This window comes from Solea solea, chromosome 14 (genome assembly GCF_958295425.1).
Source record: "Solea solea chromosome 14, fSolSol10.1, whole genome shotgun sequence".
Classification (NCBI taxonomy): Eukaryota; Metazoa; Chordata; class Actinopteri; order Pleuronectiformes; family Soleidae; genus Solea; species Solea solea.
Window position 1 is genome coordinate 2,146,290 of NC_081147.1, and position 22,500 is coordinate 2,168,789.

Here is a 22,500-nt window from a genome sequence, read left to right on the forward strand (position 1 = left end):
GCAGTGATGTGTCACCGGCATCCCTCACTCCTCAAGGACGGAGTCACTGATTGCTCTGTCCACCCTCTACTGCCTACTGTGCATGTGTGTGCGTGTGTGCGTGTGCGTGTGTGTATACACAACACGTGTCCTTGTATATTTATGTGCACTCTTGTGCTGGTGGTGGGAGAACTGGTTTCTACAGGTGTACCAGCAGATGTGTGTGTGTGTGCAGCTTCTGATGTGTCGCCTGCTCCCCCCCATGTTGTAATCCATATGTGTGTGTGTGTGTGTGTGCGCGTCATACACACACACTCCCATGTATAGCCATGTTTTAAAGGGGAAACACGGTCGCTGTGTGTTAACACGTCAACAGCCTTAGCCTAACATTAGCCTGCACCACACACACACACACACACACACACACACACATAGTCATAGTGAGGACCCTCATAATGCAGTAGCGGGTGTTTGACCAGAGAGGGCAGCAGATATTACATTTATACACACACACAGTTTTACATAACGTGGTTTAAAGGTTCAGTGACGTGTGAAATCTTCATCACGAGCTGCAGAAATAAACGCGTCGGTCATGTGACGGCAGGAAGTCTCCGCGTCCTTCAGTCCTGACTGACGTGCCCTTTAGCTCCGTGGATGCAGCAGTGCATGCTGGTCCTGTGTGTGTTCTCAGGTATTTCCGCCCGCAGCTATATTTACTCTCATTTTTTGAAGTCACCTTGAAGACTTGTAAAGACGGTTGTTACGAGTCGGAGGTCGGAGGCGAAAGCTCTTTGTGAGGCGTCTATTTTTGACCTTTAGCGCTAAAAAGCTGCTGTGAGTGGACGTGTGAACGTGGTTTTTTAGGTTTGTGTGGATTTTTAATGTGTTCATGTGTGCAGAGCTGAGGCTGCATCTGCTGTCACCTCATCAAAATACCACCTTCAATTTAAGTGTGTGTGTGTGTGTGTGTGTGTGTGTGGGAGAACAAAGTCGTGATGAAATCTGATCAAAGTTGCTCCAATAAAACAGAAATAGGACGAACTGTTGGGTTATTTTAAAAAAAGACCTTCTGTCACCGTCACGCGCTTAAAACTGAACTAAGGAACTTTTAAATATAAACAAATGTGAGTTTGAGTCAAAGCTACGGAAGAGGATGAGGGTCACACTGGAAATTGAAAGAAGAAAAAGAAATTTGTTTGTCTTTTTTTCCCAGAATTCTCAGATTTTGAGTCAGAATTTTGATTTCCAGATTTCCGAGGGCAAAAAAAGATCTGAGATTAACATCGTAATTATTGTGAGATTAAAGACCAAAGTGCTAAGAAACAAATGTCATATGTCTGACTCAAAATTCTCATTCTTAGAAACTTGCTTAAAACTTTTTTTTTTTTTTTTTCAGTCCAAAAGTTAAATTTTTTACGTGTTTTTTGGTTTAGCTTCAGTTTCATGTCTCTTATATTTAGTTTTACCTTATTTTTTATGTAAATAGTGTATATAAATGTTAAAATGGAGATTAGTGACAGTTCAACAGTTATATTTTAGTCACATGGAGGAAAAAATTAATTAAAATTATGGGTGTCCTGATTTTTAAACACAAATGGTCGACGTCTACATGTGATTTCCTGATTAGATATTTGCATTAATGAGCAGTTAATGAACAGTTAATTGGCTGTACAGTGTAATTTGTCCCTAACTATTAAAATCAGAGATTAATTTCTCGACTGTAGCGTCATACGTGTAAATTTGCTTCACATAAAACTCTTTTATTGAACCTTTTTCAAGGCAGTTTTTGTCTTTGACTTATTTTCTCTTCCTGAAGCTCCGCCTTGAGTCTATCTAGGCCAAAGTCAGTGTGTTCGGAGCTCTGGGGATGAGAAACACTTTCCTTCAGGAGAATATAGAACCTCAGTGAAAATGGCTTCACATAAAAAATAAAGAAAGAAAATCTGTAATGGACTAAGTGTCTCAACACGTGGTTTCAGCTTAAATCTAAAGTAAAGTGTGACATCAGGATAAATCTCCACTAAAGCAGTAAAATATTCCTCAAACACGCGCTCGCGCGGCTGCTTCTAATTCAATCTGCGAGCGAGTGATGTTTATTTCCGATCGCTCCTCCGCGAATAGATCTGCTGATAAAAATATCTGCACAGAAGAAAGTGAATGTGAAAGTAAAGGCGATGATCAGATCTTTTAGGGAAAGTGATTAAAAAGCCTTTGGGTTTGATTTTTTATTAAATCAACCAGTTAAAAACCAATGAGTGAAATGACTGTGGAGTTTATGTTTGACGGCTGTTTACTCAGACGCGGAGATTAGAGCGGGAAACTTGGCGGGAAGTTGATCACATTTGGAGCTAAAACAGTCACCTTGGACCAGATTCCTTTAATCTGCTTGTGGATCAGTGGCCTGCTCTGTGAATCATTTTTCTTTCCTTTTATTTGGTTTGTCATTAGTCCAGTAAGATATGAAATTACACTTCTGGCATCGGGAAACATTGAATTATTAAGTCTTCATCCATACGTTTGCAAATATTGATTTTTTAAAAGATTTCCCACCAATTTGATTCAATAGCGTCACATGAATCTGAATGAGAAGTTATTGGTTCATGGTGGGCATGAAAAATAGTTAATCTCGTTAAAATTGTACCCTTTAAGTTTCTCGGGGTATATGAATATCGTAATCACCGGCTAATTCAGTTAATCTAACGGAATGTCGTATCATCTCATTCCTAGATTATTTTTTACTTTCGTTTCTACGCTATATAATGTTCCGCTCTCTTTACGTATCGCGTTACGTATCGTGTATCACATCACATACAGTATGTACTGTTATGTAATGTTTAATATTTTTTCGTATCGCGTAGTATCGTCTCTTGTGTCCTCACTTAGCCTGTGACTACAACCCGTAATCTACGTAATAATCTATAAATAGGTTTGTTTCTTCCCTGCTTTTGTTTACACTTTAGCGCTCGTTGTCATCAAGGGCCAAAGATCGCATTTTGTTTTGTGTCATATTGTATGCTAACGTATTGCATAACATCATATCGTATTCCAGAGTATTTTATTGTATTTTTTTGTATTGTGATGTAATGTTATGTGTCATATCTTATCGCCTTTTTTTTTCTTGTTGCGTGGTGTCGTATCTTGTCGTGTCCTGACTTAGCCTGCGACTCCGAGCCCTAAGCTACGTAACAATCTATAAATCGCGTCTTATCGCATATCCTAGGGTATCGTATCGTATCATACTGTGTCATATCTTGTTGTATGCAGATTTAGCCTTCAACTCCAACCCATAATCTATGTTCTATCTAATTTGATTCTTCCTTTTTTTGCTTTTACACTTGAGCTCTCGTTGTTTGGTGTCGTTGCGTGCGTTATTATATTATCGCCTCGTATCGTACTGCGTTTGGTGTGATTTGCAATCGCGCCATATTCCGCTGTGTCATGTTAGCACGGCACCGCATGCTGTCGTGTCCTCACCGGCCCTGTGACTCCGCCCCCTAACCTCTGTTGACGTCTGTCATCAGATCTGTGTGGTTTTGTCGGCTCAGTTTCTTCGCTGTGATGCGTTTCCTCTCTCAGGTGCAGCAGACGGCTCCACAGAGAGGGAGAGACAGAGAGGGAGAGAGAGAGGAGGCGCGCTGCCTGCGATACTATATTTATAGCTGCACTGTCTCCATGCTTCGCTCTCACATGTTGTGCCGGGTGTAACAGCATATGCTGCATCCACAGCCGCGGTTTGTCCTTCAGGGAGAAGCTGCTCTGACCTTCATGACTGCAGATATCAGCAGATATGGAGAGAGAGAGAGAGGAGGTGACGCAGGGAGAAAGGGTGGAGAGGGAGAAAGGCGAGGAAAAGGAGGGTAAAGGGCAGATGGGTAGGGAAGGAGGCGAGAAAAAGGAGCAGAGGAAGATGAAGGAGGTGAAGAGGAGGTGAGAAGTAAGAGAGTTAGGAGGAGAATCATGTGACGCCGCGATCAGTTTTTATGTTACGTTTATTCTACGTACAATTATTCAAATTAAACGATGACAGACCTGTTGATGTGGTGATTGTGTGTGGCGCTGCCGTACGTCGTTAGCTTCAGCCCACGTGGTGGATCAGTGGTCCCAAAGTTTGGTCTAACTTCGATAAATTTATTGTTAGTGTTTTTTAGAAAAAAACAATCATATTATCATTATTTGGAACAGAGATGTGATTCGTAGCGCGTACGATGGATTTTCACAAATGTTTTTTGATGGATTTTTGCAAAGCAAATGTCATAAGCAGATCTTAAATATGAATATTGGTATCAATAAAATCCTAACGATACTTTGTCTTAGAAGGGAGAAGGTCATAGGAAAAGGGATAAGGAAATGAGGAGAGAGGAGGTGTAACGAGAAAATGTAGGAGAGGAGGTTTTGTGCAACACTGAGGAAGTGTCAGAGTACGGGAGGGAACAAAGGAGGAGGATTGAATTAGAGGAAACTAAAGTCGCAGAACTTCATGCATGATGATGATGTACTTCCTCTCCGGCTTTCTCTCTGCGATGGCGTCACCGGCGGCGACGGCGGCGGTCGTGAATTCGGCCCTCGGTTCATTTGAATGAAAGCTTGAGAGTTCACTTTTTTGTCAAAGCAGTTGGCTGCAGAGACCGAACCTCTTTCTCTCGCTTTCTCACTTTCTTTCTGTGCCTCTTTCACATGTTCAGTCCCCATGTGAGGCCCTGGGTGTGAAGGTGTGTGCGTGTGTGTCTGTGTGTGTGTCTGTGTGTGTGTGTTGTGGGTCATTTGAGGACGACGTGGTCGCTGCTTGTGTCTTGGTTTTCTCCTCTTGTTCTCTGTCGTCTTTGCCACTTTGGCTGCGGAAATAGAGACGATTCACAGGTTTGAATGAGAGGAGAGATAATTAATAGTGTTTATGTGAGTGAGTGAGTGTGTGTGTGTGTGTGTGTGTGTGTGTGTGTGTGTGTGTGTGCGTGAGTGTGTGTGGGCCAAGTCGGCAGATCTGCTGACCGTCTCCAAGGAGATACAGGAGGCGAGAAAAGCAGCCAGTATGGTGTAGTAAGAACCCAAGATATTGTCACTGTGTGTGTTTTCACAACGCTAAAGTGTGAGTTCTGACTCTGTGTGTGTGTTACCTGCCTATATGTTGCCTGGCAACCCTGCGCTTGATCGCAGGTGACGCCCAGGTGTCTTTGTTAACATGTTTGCATACGAGGGATTACATTACAGCGGCATGAAGCTGTTGTTTATAGACAGTAAAAGCAAATGTAGTTACTCGTATTTAGCATAACTCCAGTCCTCAGCGAGCTTTAGCCGTAGTTTACTCCCTTCACTACTGTCTCTGTTTTACCTCCGTGTAAAAACACACACAAAAGCTCGGACACTTAAGTCGATAAGAAGAGCAGACTCCTGCTGTGAGGCTGCAGTACCGCTGATGGACAAAGAGGGAGACAGAGAGCAGGATGGTAGCTAAACTGTAGCTGTGTTTGTTTACAGTATGTCATTAAACTGCTGGGGAAAAATGGTGGAAATGCTGCTTCTAGTTATGGAACGTTTTGATTAATAATCTGTAGAAACGCTGACGGACAGACAGAGACCCTCGTGGACTACGGTCCCCACTAAAGCGTCTAGGCCAGTTTGTGTGTGTGGCAGTGCATTAAGGAGGAGCAGACATTTTGGTCCAAAATGATGTCATTGTTTTGTCCACAAATCAAAAAGAATCCATTTTAACGATTTCTTTGTTATTCGGAGCGAAGAAACCAGAAAATATTCACATTTAAGAAGCTGTAAAATCAGAGAACTTGTTTTAGTTGACGTTTAATTTATGAATTGATTATTAATCGATTAGTTACTGCCGTCCTAATCACTTTTTGTGTTTGTTGAACTTTAAAAAGCCACTTTTTAACGATTAAAACTTAGTCAAATGTTTAAAGTAAATCATTTCCCTGTGGGTGACAAAGTCAGAAGATGTTAATTTTTTATCACTTAACTCAACTCTTGATTACTCTCTTGTTTTCTCGCCCCTTTTTTCTTTTCTAGCCTTCTCTTTTCTCATATTCCTCCCTTTTTCTCCTTATTGTGTCCTTCTTTTCAGTTTCCTCCCTAGTTTGTTCCCTCGTCTCCTCCGCTCTGTGTTCATGGACAGACTCAGCGAGTGAGTGACAGTTTTCATGTCTCATTAGTGTAAATGTTGTGGTTGAGGGTTTTTTGTCGTCGCGTATTTCACCTAAAGACTGTTTAAGTGTTTAAACTGAATGTCGTTGTTTGATAATTGATGGGGAGAAAGTCAGATTCTTCCTGAACATGTTTGTCGAGCGCTGAACTCGTCTCCTGACACCAGGGAAAGTTGTGGAGCTGCGACTTTTCACAATGAGTCAGAACTTGTTTTTTTGTTTCGTCAGTTAATGATTCATTCAGAAACTTCACGGAAGCTTGTGCACAAAACTCTGAAACAGTGCCTCGTGTCAGAGTTGAGGTTTGGTTACGACTGTGGATAAATGAACACTGTATGAACAACAAAAAATGTGGTTTACTTCAATTTACTTCAATTTTATTTGTATTTGTGTGCAATGAGCAATGTCAGTGGAGAGAAAAAAAAATCCCTTTTAACAGGAAGAAGAATTCTCTGACAGAACCAGACTCATGTGCCGTATCTGCCAAGACAGGTTGGGGTGAAAGGAAAAATGGGGAGATAACAATATATCAATTAATTGATTTTTTTTCCATATCTATGTTAAAACGTATATTATACAGAGGCTATAAGAATATATGTGCAATATATCAGCACGCTAATGAAATTATATTAGTAGAATATATAAAAACATGTGAGCAAAAAAGTACTCAATATGATTTGAATTGGATTGAATTTGTAAAACGTGCGTCCTTCCTCGTGCAATATGATAATTGATACGCCAGGGTTAATATCGATTATTGATATCGATTACAAATGAAGACGCTCTTAAATAAACAGTGTCACTTGCTGGGCATCACTACTTCATGTCTCCTCACGGTGGCGCTGCTCAAATAAATGAATGAGGGGAAACGGAAGATCGTGGAGAACCCTGTGATTCTCGCCCCTAAAATACCTCATTTTGTCCTCATGTCATCAAAGTCATTTGCAAATAAAGTTTCCAGAACTTTCTGTACTATACTATTTCGGCACACAGTCCAGCAGGGATACGCTTTCTGCAGTCGTCATGGCAACACGACTGCTCAGGTTAATGAGACGTTGATTACAATCCAAACTCTTCAATTGTTTGTTGATGCTTTTCATGTCGCGGTTATTTCAGCGGAGGAACAAGTGAGAAAATGAGGGTCAGACTGAGGCGAGGAAGGAAAATTAGTTTTGTTGGATGAGTCACAGGAATATAACGGATTATATGTGATTTTTAACACATTTTTGGTTTAAAAAAAGAAAAGAAAAGGAGATTAAATTAAAAGTAAGATTCATAATTATGGGTTTCCCTCTGCTGCTCACAGGTCACCTGATTATTTTATATCCCAACAATGGAATCAAATTAGTATTTAAACAAACAGTTTCAGCTGCAGGAGTCGGAGTAAAGCACAATAAACCTACGTGTGCAGCTGGAGTCCAGCCAGAAGTCGGAATTACAGGATATTTGTCAGGATAATTCAGTTAGTGTGTGTGTGTGTGTGTGTGTGTTTGTGTGTGTGTGTGAAGCACCTGAGCCCGGTTAATTATGTGTATATGAGTGTTTTTCAAATTGTACCATTTTGTAACTGTGGGTTTTCCTGTTTGACAGCAGAAAACCTTTTGTTCCAGTTTATTATTGTAATTAAATTACTTAGGTGGGAAACTGGAGACGGATTCACCCGTGTGTGTTTTCTGTGTTTTCTGTGTTTTCTGTGCTCGGATGAGAGTAAAACACAAGTTATTTTGACACAAACCAAACAAAACCTTCTCATTTGTTTCCCAAGTGAAGACAGAACATCATGGAACACAAGTTGTGCATAAAAAATCTTTGATAAAGTAACAAGGGATAGGTTCAGGATAAGATCAGGTTGACTAATCGGTTCTGTGTTTTAACAGAAAACAACAAGAGCTGTTGGAGCTTCCTCCTCTTGTCAGGGTTTTCCTCTTCAGGGAGTTTTTATTTCTGTCTTTTTGGGGTCTTTTCTGGGATTTTACACTTGTTTACCCCAGTATTCTGTGTTGGGTATTTTCCAGTAGAAAACAGTCCTTGAATTTGAGGGACTTGGTCCTGGAAAGCCCTTAAAAAGTCCTTGAATTTGATGTCAACCAAGGTGTGGGAACCCTGTTATTATCCGATGGATATCTTCATGCAAAGACGGTAAATCTTTGTAAATGAGTAACAAGAAGCGCAGGAACGACTCATCTTTGGAACTTTTGCGTAGAAAAGATACGGTGACACGTTTTGACGTACATTTACACGTAAAGTTCGCTTCATTTCCTCCCAGAATATAAGATTTATGTTGCAATTTACTTGAGATTTTACCATTTACTCTCTGCCCTTTAGTGTTTGCTGCCATTGTAATGATGATTTTTATCAGCATTGATATGATATCAGTGTCACAGATTTTGGGCTCATTTTCTGCTTGATGTGATCTCATTTTTAATTGGATAAGGTTGTGGAATGAAGCGAACTGTTAGCGCTCTGGTGGACACGGTGCTTATATCAGAATACAGAGCTATTAAACGTGTGTTTTTGAATAAACGATCTCACAGAGAGTCACTTTTAGATGGTTTTATTCATGACTTATTTAAGCAAAGGTGTTGCAATCCTCTCCAGAATGTGACTGTCTGTGCTTCGTCAGCCGAGGTTTCATCATTAAAAACATGCAGTTTCAGGATTTTCACTCATTAGTGCCGCAGTATTGTTTGTGACCCAGTGACCCCTGAGTGACCCCGGCCTGACAGTTATAGCGTAATCTCAGGTTCAGCAACAGTTGCTGTCCTCCCCCATTTTTTTCTGCTTCCTCCTAAATCTGAAAATCATGCATTCTGGGATGTCCAGGAGTATAGCTTTGCCAATAAAAATGCTGATACTGATTAGTTTTTGTAAATTGTTATTAGTGACACCTATCATTTATTATCTTTTGAAAGTGTCTTCAAATCAAAATCTGATGTATTATTATAATACAAAATTATAATACAATAATGATTATAATTACTAGTAATATATTACTGCAATATTTGCATCTACTCTGGACCACGAAAGTGACCTTTTTTGGTGTTAACTTGATGAATTTTAGTGTTAATACTCTATTGAAACTGTGTTTTCATTTATAAAACAAAAGAAAATGCAAAAATACTTTTAAATCAGATGTTTAAATTCATAAAACTACACTAACTATGATTGAATATATCAAGGTGCTACTCATGTTAGCGTGTTAGCATACCTGGGAATCGGACTTGATTTGGACCAAAAAAAGAGTAAAAAAGCAGACGTATAATTAACTGTAAATAATCTGTTAATCTTTACATCAGACTGGAGATTAACCCCGAACACAGACTGAGTCCGTGCTCTTTCGCTAAAACCAAGCAAGCTAGTAAGCTTTGTTTAGCCATGTAGACACAACCGGGGCTAAAGATTAGCCTCCATACATGTGGGCTGAAGGGTGACCGACAAGAAATGGAGAAGACTGTGTGTGTGTGTGTGTGTGTGTGTGTGCCAACCTATCAGTGCGCTAGCTGAGCGCGGCGTCGCTACATGGTCCAACCGTCTGTTTCCACATTACTAAGGTCCTGATGAGATGAGTCACGCTCTCAAATCTGAACCATAACCAATATTCAAATCTTAATCCTAGACGTGAAACCAGTTCCTCAGAAAATTAGGGTTCTGCCTCATTTAGGACCAGGTTTTGGTCTCCATGAGGACTGATGCTGACAAGGTCAGTGTTTATGCCAGAACAAAATGTCCTAAAGAGGCAACAAATACAAGAACACACACACACAGAAACTTGTATGTTCCCTCACCATAATCCCACCCTAAAACCAGGTCTTAACCCTGAAAAAGACCTTTAAATTGACGGGCTCAGACAAAATGTCCCCACAAAGACGAGTTTTTACGTTTTTTTTGGACCTCACAAAAATATAAATACAAGAACACACACACACACACGCTCTCCCTCTGTTGTGTGTGTGTGTGTTTGCCTGCAGATGTCTGTTCTCGTCGCAGTTTCTCTGTTCTTCTTCTTCTTCTTCTTCCTCTGAGAGACAACAGGAACATCGCTGACTCACACTTACGCACACACACACACACACACACACACACACACTCTCTCTCTAACAAGTATAACAGCAGCTGAAACACTGAAGCTGCCGGAGAAAGCGGTCGCTTGTTGTTTGTGTGACAGAATCAAAGTCTGATTGAAAAGTAAAGAATGAAATCTCACACACACACACACACACACACACTGATCGACGACGCAAACACAAAGTAAATTTCCTCGATGGCGGATGAAGGAGGCGAGAGCGGAGAACGTGACGATGTGACGCTCTCGGCCGTTTGACTCGTGCTCTGATTGAACTCCCGCTGTGAGCACGATGGAGACTCTGCTCCCCTATACAGCTGTAGCACGGCCAACTTTGACCTCTGACCTCCAATCACATGGAAGGAAACAGCTTTGTAGTGAGTCGTGACCTAAATCCAGGGTTTTCCCGCCCACAGAATAAGGTCACGTGACTGATGCTACAAGCACGTCGTTAGCTCGAGTTAGCGATTTAGCAGCAGTTTGAATTTTGAGGACGTTTCCAGAAAGAAGAATCAGCAGTTTTTTGTTAGCGGTAGAAGCTAACGTGCCATCGTGCTACAATGGTTACAACCACACGCTGGGGGTGTGGTCAAATCCTCGGTTGAGATTGAGATTGTGACGTCGCTTCGATCGATATGCCCCACCCCCCCCACAGTGTGATGTATCACATTTGTGTGTGGGCAGGTTCTGGCTGCGCTCGCTCAGTCGCGAGTCTTCTCTGCTGCTCTGTGTTTACTGTGTGTGTGTGTGTGTGTGTGTGTGTGTGTGTGTGTGTGTGTGTGTGTGTGTGTGAGAGAGGAATAGGATGTCAAAATGAGTGCGACAACATTTTTAAAGCCCCTGACTATAACCATCAGTGGTCACACACACACACAGACACACACACACAGAGCGAGTGTAACACAGTGACCTGTTTGAACGCGGGGCAGGTCTGTGATTCGCTCTGTGCTTTGGGACTTCTAAGCCTTTTATTGCCTATTTATTAGAAGTTTATACAACACCAGTGAGACACAGACGATGGTCCTGATAAGAACAGGGAACCACGCTTTGATTTCCTGTGAAGCCTCAGAAAGAAAGAGACACTCTGGCTGATGAAGACGTCTTTCTTTATCTGTTAAAATGAATAATAAATGTCATCATCAGGTGCTGATATTTAAACCACAGCCATGAGTATTCATGGGACAATATAGGACAACGGTCTCAAACCTGCGGCCCGTGGGCCATTTGCTGCCATTACTAAATATTATTAGTATATATTATTTCTGGATGTCGTTTATATTTACAGATTCATTTTTCATTATAAAGACGTCATTTTTTTTTATTGCAAAATACTGTACATGTATCATACATTGTGAGTGAAGCTAGGGGGCGCACTCCAGGACATGAGCGTGTCCTGGAGTTATTGTGGGCACTGCAGGTTTTTACGGCGTTGTTGTTCTTTCTCTTTTTTCTTTATTCTCTTTATCGCCGGCCGTCCTGATTCTCACTAACAGCCCATTTGTTGCCATTAATCCACAGCAGTTATTTAAATAATTAATCCCGTTTGCTTCCATCAACATAAACTAAAATCACTTCCTGTTCAGTCGACGACAGTGGGTTTTCTTTGTGTTTTTTCCTGGCATAGCTTTCAGCGACTGTAAAACTTTATATATACTGTGTGTGTGTGTGTGTGTGTGTGTGTATATATATATATATATATATATATATATATATATATATATATATATATATATCTCACTGCGAGTGTGTGTGTTTGAGTGAATTCTGATGTCATTTTAAGTGTGTTTTTTTCGTGCCTTGAAGGGTTTGTGGTGTTGCTCCAGGGCACATCAGCTGTTGGAATAGAACAGTGTGTGTGTGTGTGTGTGACAGCTGTTTCTCACCTCACACAAAAATGAGTTGTGTGTAAAGGTCAGAGCTCCGCCCCCTCGAACTAGAGTTTCAAAACAAACCCCTCCCCTTTTTAGTCCAGACGGCCAACATTTTCACACCTCTACATCCACACTACTGATGATTAATCGATGACTAAGTGAATCGTAAACTATTTTTATAGTTGATTTATTTTCTCGTTTTGTTGCTTCAGAAAACAAATCATTTCAATTTAACATTTTTTTGTGTGTTTTTGGACAAAATAAGACACTGATGGAGGTTTTCAGACATTTTATGGATCAATCGAGAAAATAATGAATTGATTAATTATTGACTTGATTGATGAAAATAATCTGAATCAGCTTCATGTGAACAGTAAAAATATTTTTATGGATCATTTTTAGAATCTGAAATTGTCATTTTCAAACGAAAACTCGTAGCTATAGTCGTTTATCTTGTTTTCACATTTTTTTTGAAATGTCTTATAATTTGGCCAGTTTTGTTTGGTTTTCCCTCGTTTTTTGTTTTTTTTGATGGCAAATTTGGGGGTGAAAATTCATAAAAAATCTTTCTCATAAAACAAGTTCTGCACGAGCAAATATATCTAACTTTGTCTTTATAATAAGAAATCACAGCTTTAAAGCGTATTTTGTATTTTTAAAAGAGCAGCAGCAGCATCAGTGGACGACACGACGATGTGTGCGGCTCCAGGAAGGAAGTGAGGGTCAAAGTTGTGCTGAGGTTTCGATGTTTCATGACTCCGTCCTTCTCATCTTCTGCATTAGAGCAGATCCCTCAGGAGGAAGGAAAGAGCAGAGAGAGGGAGAGAGAGAGAGAGAGAGAGAGAGAGAGGGAGGACGAGCACGGCGGCAGAAATAACTTCCATATTTAGACTCGCACGAGGAGACAAATGCAGCCAGAGGAGAAAAAAGGGACACGTCCAAAAAAACGCTAACACAGAGGAGAGAGCGTGGACGGATTAGGAAGCATCATGTTCTCCTAACGGGAATATTTCGTTAGATGTTATAAGATGTGTTATAAACGTGAGTGGACTTTTACAAGGTTTCTTGAAAGCATCTTGAAGCCGCTCCACACTGTAGATCCAGCAGAAGTGATGGAATTGACCCGGGTTTCTTGAATGCATCTCGTTAGCTCAGCATGCTAAGAACACTGCATTACTTTCACTCGCTCTCACGTGCTACAAATAAGGCTAATATCCAAATGCTCTAAATCAGGGGTGCCCAACCTTTCCATTTATTCATTTATTCATTTATTCCAATATTCTGAGAATGAGTTTGCGATCGACGGGTTGGGCCCCCGCGCTCTGAGGTATGTTCACACTAAATATGAGACGTTACAAAGACTGACTTTGACCGAGATGCCAAGGACAATCGCAGATGCAGAGCGCGCTGCAAATCAATAAAAGTGGACGAAGACGCTGTATCGGCACATTTGGTCCTTGAGAACGCTTTGAATTTGGTGTCAACCACGGTGTGGGAACCCTGATTTTGCAGTCCGGACCCCCGTGTCCCCCCGTGGAAAACTGCTCTAAATCATGAAGGTTGTTGTTGCCGCGGCTCTGTGTTCACTTCAGTGACACAAAGTAATTGAACTGTATTGATTGATTGATTGATTGATTGGTTGATTGACACCAGCAATAAGAGGAAAGCCTCTCCCGTCTTCCCTGTAATCCCGTGTCTCTCTGTCTCTCTCTGTCTCTCTGTCGTCTCCGGTATTGATGTTTGAAATAAATACTTCTCAGATATCCTGACTCTATATTTAGATCACACATTCTCTCTCTCTTGTGTTTCTCTGCGTCTCTTTTAACCTCCCGCGCTCATTGGCTGCTCGCTGACCTCTGACCTGTGTGTCACGAGTCTTCCTCCAGCTGGTCCAAACATTCGTAGATCACACGGAACGGTCAGCGTTCCGCGGGACTTCCTGAAAAACATCTTGACCTCTTGACAGACTCATGGAAGCAACTGTGGCGCGGTTTATTTTTAACTGTCCAGTCTCTTTGAAACAAGAACAGAATCTTCAGATTTCACACATACGTTACCAACGTTCTGAAAAGTCCAAGTCATTTGAAATAAAGAAATGTAGAAAAACTGATTTTCAAGGAAGTAAATTAAGCCTTCATTCTTTCTTTAAAAGAAAGAAAAAACGTCTTAATCACATTTTACACTTGTTTATATTTTCCTTGTTTACAGTCTAAACAAAGTGGCTAGCCTAGCAACATTAGCTTACCCACAGTCACGGATTATTTTCTCTTAAATCAATTAAACGATATCGGGCTTGTTTTTACAGTGTATGTCGTTTTGGACATGACTTTAATTAAAAATGTTCTAAATAACCTTTAAAGATGATGTCAGCTGTGTGTCGTTTTGGCTAGTGCTTGGCTAACTTCCTGTCTGACAGGAAGTGTGTTCCAGTTTGTAACCGCAGTGCTCGCTGATGTCGTAACTGGTCGTGCTGCTTGGGTTTGTGGGCGGAGCTCTTAACGACGTGTTGTGATGTAGTGGCTTTGATTTTGTCATGTGTTTTATTTTGAAGGAGACAGTTGTTTCCTGTTTGTGTAAAGTTGATGAATGAAGTCGTTTTATTTCAGAAAATAAAAGCAAAAATAAAAACTAGTTTGAATCAAGTGATCGATGATAGAGAGAACAACGAATCCATCAAGTTTTCTTTCCTTCTCTCTCTCTCTTTCTTTCTTTTTGTTTGTTTCTTTCCATCAGTCATCAATCTTTCTTTCCATCTGTCTTCACTTCCACCTGTGCATCGCTTGTCTTTCTTTCTTTCTTTCTTTCCACTTCTCTCTCTTGTTCTGTCATTCTCGTTGCACCATTAAGGAGTCGTGACTGGATGAGCGGAGGGATGGAGGGATGGAGGGATGGAGGGAGGGGATTGGACGGAGAGATGTGGGTGTGTCGTGATGAACAGATTCACCTCTCTGCTCTGCAGCAGCAGGTGGAGACGCAGGGATGGAGAGAGAGAGAAGGAGGGATGGAGGGAGGATTTAAGAGGAGGAGGTGAATGTGCCGACACACTGAGTGATGCATGACACACACACACACACACACAGAGAAGGAGAGAGGGAGAGAAGGAGAGAGAGAGAGAGAGAGAGAGTCGTGATGATCCATTAGATCAAGTGACCGCCTGCTGCTCTGTTACCTTTTACCTGATTCTTCTTCTTCTTCTTCTCTTTTTCTCCTCCTTTAATTTCATCACTTCTTTCTTGTTTTATTCCCCTCTCTCTCTCTCTCTCTCTCTCTCTCTCTCTATCCGTTATCCTGTTTATTGTTTTTCATCCTCTTTTCTCTCCAAAGCTACTTGTATTTTCTTCACTCCTCCATCGTTACTCCTTCACCTCCTCTCTCTCTCTCTCTCCTTCCTCACTCTCCATGACTCACCTGTCTTTCTTCCACTCTCGTCCTCCGTCTTCTGTCCTTCCTTCATGTGCGACTTCACTAATGAAACATGTCACTTTTTGAGCTGAAAAAAACGGCTGCAACACATAAATCAGCCTGTGTGTGTGTGTGTGTGTGTGTGTATTCCTTATCTTGTGGGGACCTACATCTGTTAACACATTACGGGGACTTGTCTTCCTCATGGGGACAAAGACATATTTTAAAGTTAGGCTGAGGTCAGAGGTCAGGTTAATGTTATAGGGTTAGGACTAGGATTAGGATTAGGATTAGGCACGATAGTAGTTATGGTTAAGGTCAGAGTAAGTCTCCAGGAAATGGATGTAAGTCAATGTTATGTCCTCTGAAGACATGGAAACCAGTGTGTGTGTGTGTGTGTGTGTGTGTGTGTGCCAGAGAGAGAGAGAGAGAACAGACCATTTAGGTTTCGCCTCTATGATATAAGTACTTAATCTGCCCGGATACAGTACCTGGATCACACACACACACAGTGTAGGTGATAGCACCTCATTGTGAGGTCGAGGGTAATTCATGGTCTGCTCTTTTATTTTGTCCTCCAGGTCACAGACCCCGTCCTGTGTGTGTGTGTGTGTGTGTGTGTGTGTGTGTGTGCGTGCGTGCGTGCGTGTGTGCGCGCACATGTGCACGCGTGTGTGTGTGTGTTGGAACAGGTGTGTGTTTTCCAGGCTCCTGTAACATTAGACACATACTGTGCGTGTAAAGGACACCGATGTGCTGACTGACTCTCTAACCCCTGTAGACCGACCCTGTGTGTGTGTGTGTGTGTGTGTGTGTGTGTCTGTGTGCGCGCGTGTGTGTGTTAATGGTATATTTTTATCATCTTGGGAAAATGCATGTGTGACGACGTCGACGCGTGTGTGCGTGTGTGTGTGTGTGTGTGTGTGTGTGTGTGACAGCTGCCAGCTGGGTCACACCAGCAGCTTGTGGTCGTGTCACATGACATCATGACACATGGTTACATCACAGCTGCCGCTAATGTTGCTGATGTTGATTAAAAGGTCGATTTTCCCTTTAATTAAAACACATTAAACCATCGGTTATTTATTTATTATTGAAATGACATTTAATACATGATTGTTTTGTCAATATCAATCAGAAATAATTACGTATCAAACAGTTGTGCTTGATTAATGCTAATTAATCAGCCGTTTATCGATTATTAATTCCTGCTGGAAAACATCCAGACAAGGAAATGAAGGCAAGAAGCCAACGAGGATGATGGGAAATGTAGTCGTTAATTTGATAAATGCACATCATCATCATCCTTTTAATATTTAAAATCGTGATTGATCGGCTGTTTGAGTGACAGTGTGGGCAGACATGGAGCCAGGGGGCTGATGGGAAATGTAGTCGTTAATTTATTTGAGGTAAAGTGTCTCTGTCGTCTTTTTTTATTATTATTTACGCTGCAAATATTTCAGGTTCAGTGGAGTGACGGCCGATGCTACTTGCTGCTAGCTCTGTTAGCCACGTTCTGGCCCCGCCCACTCTGCTGCCAGTGTTTGGGCTCAACAAATCAATCGTCTTCAAATCAAATTTCACTTTGAAACCCTGCTATTGACAAATGAACACATGAATGTGAGGAATATCTGACTTTTTTCAAGTGTAAATAAAGGTAATCAATAATGTTTGATAAACTGCTGACCTGAAAAATGTGAATCATGAATCGTGATATCCGCAATTAGCCCAAAAACATGTTATACACGTCTATAACTTATCATAATCTGACATTTATGTCGTATTTGGTATGTTTTTAAGGCTAAAAATATAGGTCTAAGTGTGTTTTACAGTGTTAAAAACACTAAACTGAACGTAAATGCTTAATTAAGTACAGATTATGGCTATTGTGATAAAAGGATTTATACTGTTAGTCACGTTAGGTCAGTCCCTCGTCTGCCGTGTCACTCGGTTGGAGCTAACCACTAAGCTAGCTTATGAGTCGGCAGATTTGTTGAGTGAAGAACAGGAAATAGTTTTGAAACGTGTGTTTTTGTTGTTTGTGTTGTTTCTGTTCTCCATTCTTGGAACAACCTCACATCACTGTCTTGTTTTTCTGATGGTTCAAAGTGGATAAGCTGTGCTCACTGCGCCCCCTGCTGGACCACACAGTCGTCTGAAGAGCTTCTAGGCTGTTTATTTTCAACTCAGACGTGTTTTTAACGTCCGGGTTTGAACTTTTTCTCTTTAAGTTTGAACAAATTTGTGAATTTTGAAGGAAATATGACTAGCGTCAGTGCTAGCCTAGCCATTACTGAGACCATATGGTGATTGAGTTGTTGTTGTTGTTGTTGTTGTTGTTGTTTCAGTGTGTGTGTGTGTGTGTGTGTGTGTTTCACACTCGACATCACACGACCACTCAGTAATGAGAAGTCCGTTCATCATCACATCATAATCACACACTCAGAGGTTTGTTTATGTTTTTCTCTCTCAGCTCAAACAGGACGTGATGAGTCGTGTAATTATCTGAGCGCGCCGCCGTTTCCTTTACTTTAGCGAAGGCGCTAACACCTGACGGTCGAGAGACATAGAGACAAACAGAGAGAGAGAGAGCGTTATAAAGGGGTTGTTTTTCTTGTTTTAATCAATTTAGTGAATCTGCTCCAGCTGCGTCGTCCGTCTCATCTCAAGGTCGACCTCGGCTGCACTCCATGGGCTGATTGATTACCTGTTTAGGCCATTGATTTATTGATTGATTGATTAATTGACAGGCAGTTGAAAAGAGAAGAAGCTTCTGTGTCTTAAATTCCTCTTTAAGACAGTTTCACCTTAAGACACAATTATTTGTGTGCGAAATTGTCACAAAATCCCGTTTGAAGCCGAGAAACATCGAATAAAAACGTTGGCGGAGAAATTAGAAGATGTTGAGTCACCAGATGTTACACTCAGATTATACTGTTATTCTATAACACAAATAATATTTATACATCAGTATTGAGTGTCAGTATCACAAAAAAGTCACATTTTAACTGCTAAAACTGTCATTTTATTAATTTCCCTCTTAAAGAAGTCAAATTACCAACTGCTTTTCTTTAAATGTAGATTTTTTAACATCATTAGACAAATGTCATCATTTTTATTCAGGGAAATTTAATTGATTTGAAGGTAATATTGTGTTTTGTTTAAAAATGACTCAAAAGTAATTCATTTTTATTAGAGTCGAATTTCAACATTAGAGAGTCGCCACCTTTCTTCTTCTTCTTCTTCATAAACGGCTGAACGTCTCTCGTGGACAGTTGTGGGCGGAGCCGCCGGGTCGTCGCACACGTGTCACCTCATTTGACTCGTGATAATTGATTAATGCCCAGCGTCACCAGGGACTCAGTGAGATCATTTTACGGGGCGGAGGGATCGTATATCCCCACAACGTCCTTGCTCGTCTCCTCCTCCTCCTCCTCCTCCTCCTCCTCCCCCTCCTCCTCGCCGCCGCAGCTCGGTGTCTCTGACATTATGTGGAGCCTCAGCTTTCCCTTCATCAGAATGAGTGTCCGTGTCGCTGCTGCATCCTTTTTATTCTGCAGACGGCGTCTTCTGGGAAGCACAAAGGACGATGCAGCAGCAGCAGCAGCAGACAGCGGGCTGGTCCAGGGTCAGAGCAGCTCAGGAAATAAGAGACGATCACGTCGTCAGCTGAAGGCAGCACTGAAAACATTTTAAAAGCATTTAATTCAGGCCCCTGATGTACCGTCTGCAGATGATGTGATTTCCTTCCTTTCCCAAACATCAAATTACGGCAGAAATGAGCAACGGCTCATGAATAAATTACACCAATTTGACCAAATTGTGTTTAACAAACAAACCGGGAGACTCGCTAATCAATCGCTGCTGTCTCAGGTCAGGGGTCAGAACCGCAGAGGGGGAGGAGTTTAAATGAAGGTCAAATAATCTGATTGGCCCGACCTGTCACCGCTGAATTAAGGTCAAGCCGAGTGTGGGATTGGTAGTTTCAAAATAAGTGTTCCGTGTGACCACGGGGTCAGACAAAGGTTACTTATATTACCCCGAATACAATCAGAACAGAAGTAATTACCCTCTGTACGGTTACTGCTCCTGTTCCAGCATAAACACACCTGTGACCTTTGACCCCGGCCCTTGCGATAAGGTTTACTCTATCCTGTTAAGGGCTTTACAAACGCCGCCTGACAGAAAAGATAGATTATCAGCCCAAAAAAGGAGCGATGGAGCGAAGGCTGCACTGGAGCAGAGATACAGATGGAGAGCAGGGTTTTAAAGGCAGAGTTCAGGCTCTTTCCAAGCGTGGTTCATGAGGTTAGGACTCAAAAACATCAACAAAAACATTATTTTAGCCACAATCAAATTTTTTCTGGTTCGTAAAACCGCTGATGTTCTCAATGGACTTTGGTGTAGAGGACTGAAGTGACACAAACCTCCATCTAAGTTTTTATAGGGAATTAAAGCAGTGAAAATACAAATGTGCAAAAACCCTGCACTGCAGGACAGACGTGTGGGGGATAATCATCATCATCCACGGCATGTGACCGGAGTAAGAAGTGGACGAAGAGGAAGACGGAGGCGGGGGAAGGGAAATGAGAGGCGAGCGGTTGCGCGGGTTAATGCGTTCCCCTCGTTGACTTCTAATGAGTTCCTCAGTGAAAGTGATTGTGCAGACGTGAAGTCGCGTGTGTCGTATTTGTGAGTGACCTGCATCAGTGGTCGGCCTTCACTTCGGCGGCTTGATTAATAAGACGGCCATATTTAGGATGAATGAGGAGGAGGAGGAGGAGGAGGATGGTTGGTGTGTGGAGAGAGAAACTTCAGTCGGATTTTCAAAATAAAGCTCGCCCAGTATGTGTCTCTGTCTGAGTGGAAACTGACGTCGTCCTCACTGTAGGAGTCCAGCGGGTTGACACTGGGACGTTTGGACACCTGAGACGTTAAAAACCTCTTCCTGTGGCAATTTAATCACCGGAGTAGACGACTCTCTCTGCGAGCGCTTAAGGAGATTGGACCGAGAGGACACAGAGGACACTGTGATGTCCTGTCTCCAGATTATAGAGCAGTCACAAAATCTAAATCGCGAGTCGTTGATTTGCTTGTTTGGGGGCGTGTCTCTTTGTCCAGAGCTCCTCCCACCCCATGTGCACGGGCGATACGACACCAATATCTTACGTTTGTGACAATACTACAGAAGTCTTTCTGTCCTCTCTTGTCGTTTATTTTATGGTCTGTTGCTTTTCTTCAGATGGAATCCTCTGCAGCTGCTCAGTGTCTCTGAAATCTCCTTCTCTTTTTCACACATTTAAACATTTAGAGCGTCACTGCGGTTATTTCCGTGACTGTTAAATCAGCTTTTCTCTCCGATCCCATTACCACAAACACCAGGACTTCAGCCTCACGCCCTGCCTCGTCTTCCTCTTCATCCCTTCATCACCCGTCCGTCAGTGGTGATTGTTCTCCTGCTCTGACGCTGCTGTCACACAAAGTTCACGCTCTCGTGTTTGAAGACTTTTAGATTTTCATCCCTTCTTAAAAAGACATTTCAGCCTCAGCTCTGTTGACCTGTGAGTGAGCGTCTGTCTGTGTGACTGTCTGTGTGTCTGTGTGACTGTCTGTCTGTGTGACTGTCTGTGGATCCATGTGGTTCTGCAGCACAGAGGCCGACGTGTCCTCGCTGCAGAAATGACACATTTCTCACCCACGCTGCAGTTTAATCAGCCTGTTGAATCTAGCTGTGTGTGTGTGTGTGTTTCTATCCATCATTAGCCTCTTACACTCAGGGAACAGGCCGAGGCTCACCAGTGCTGCTGCTGCTGCTGCTGCTGCTGCTGCTGCTGCTGATTCCAGATTTAGCCTCGGTCTCTCTCCTCCGTCTCAGGACTGGAGGGATGGCGTCGGAGGGAAGGATAGAGTCAGATTAGGTTGCAGAGTGGCAGAGGTTGGCTGGAGGTGAGATCAGTGTAAGGAATCTCACTGGAGGAAGGAAGGAAGGAAGGAAGAGCTGTAGTCACCTCAGAGAATCACCCTTATGTAGTCTACGCCCATGTTCTCAAACTGTGGCACGCGTACCGTTGGTGGTACGCGACTTTCCTCTGGTGGTACGTTGATGAAAAACCAGGGAATGTCAACAAATTGATGACATTTTTGCAATGTTCTATTTATCGTATCAACAAAGCAATGTTACGTGTCTGTGATCACATTTAATCTTCAAAGAATCATGAAAAATGTCAAAAGTCACTTAACTTTTGATTTAGCACATTTGCCTTATGTACGGTTAATGATTTTATTGTTTCTTGTTTTAATCAGTGATAACAAAGCTGACGCTGTCGACCTTGACTTTGTCATTAGTAATATTTACCAGAGTCATTATGAGAGTAATGAGGACGTTCCTGCCGCGTCCTTTCTTCCTCTTTTTGGCTTTAACATGGTTTCAAAGCAAAGAGAAAAGCAGGTGAGGCACTTTTTAAAAACAATCCTGAAGAAAAAAGAAGTTCATTGAAGTAAAAACAACATATGCTGCAATATTATCTAATTTATTTCCTCCATATGACAGAATATAACCATTGAATTAAAACAAAATTGCTTAAATAAACTTTTATTGATCAACACCAATCTCTAAATACACGAGTTAAAAAATAAACTTTAATGATTAAAAATAAAGTTTTAGTGACTTTTTCTTCTTGTTTCTTTGCTCCAAAAATCATTCTGATTTGTGGAAAGAATTGAAGTTAAGAATTAATACAAACTGGTTAAAACCCATTATTTGTCTGACTTTACAGCAAAAATAATATGTATTAAATATTATGCAGTAATAAAGATCCAATCCTACTTTATTTGTGAAGCACTTCAAAACAACCACCGTGCTGTACAAACTAATAAATAAAAAGACATTAAAGCTCACATGAGGCAATAAAATACATCTAAATTAAATTAAAAGACATAAAACACGAGATAAAGTAACGGCCAAACAATAAAACACAATGAAAAGTCATAAAAATCATTAAAACAACAGAATGCATAGATTAAGGGATAAAGTAAG

General features: G+C 41.5%; 1 protein-coding gene across 2 annotated transcripts in view; it reads left to right on the forward strand.

The window, feature by feature from the left end:
* Window positions 1-22,500, forward strand: part of ppargc1b (peroxisome proliferator-activated receptor gamma, coactivator 1 beta) — an 86,256-nt gene that overhangs the window by 26,027 nt on the left and 37,729 nt on the right. The window contains exon 1 of one of the 2 annotated variants that reach the window (XM_058649062.1): window positions 5,969-6,109. The exons of the other annotated variant lie outside the window; for it this stretch is intronic. The gene's annotated coding sequence lies outside the window, so the exon portion shown is untranslated. Of the gene's footprint in view, window positions 1-5,968; window positions 6,110-22,500 lie in introns of those variants that run through there. 2 annotated transcript variants of the gene reach the window in all.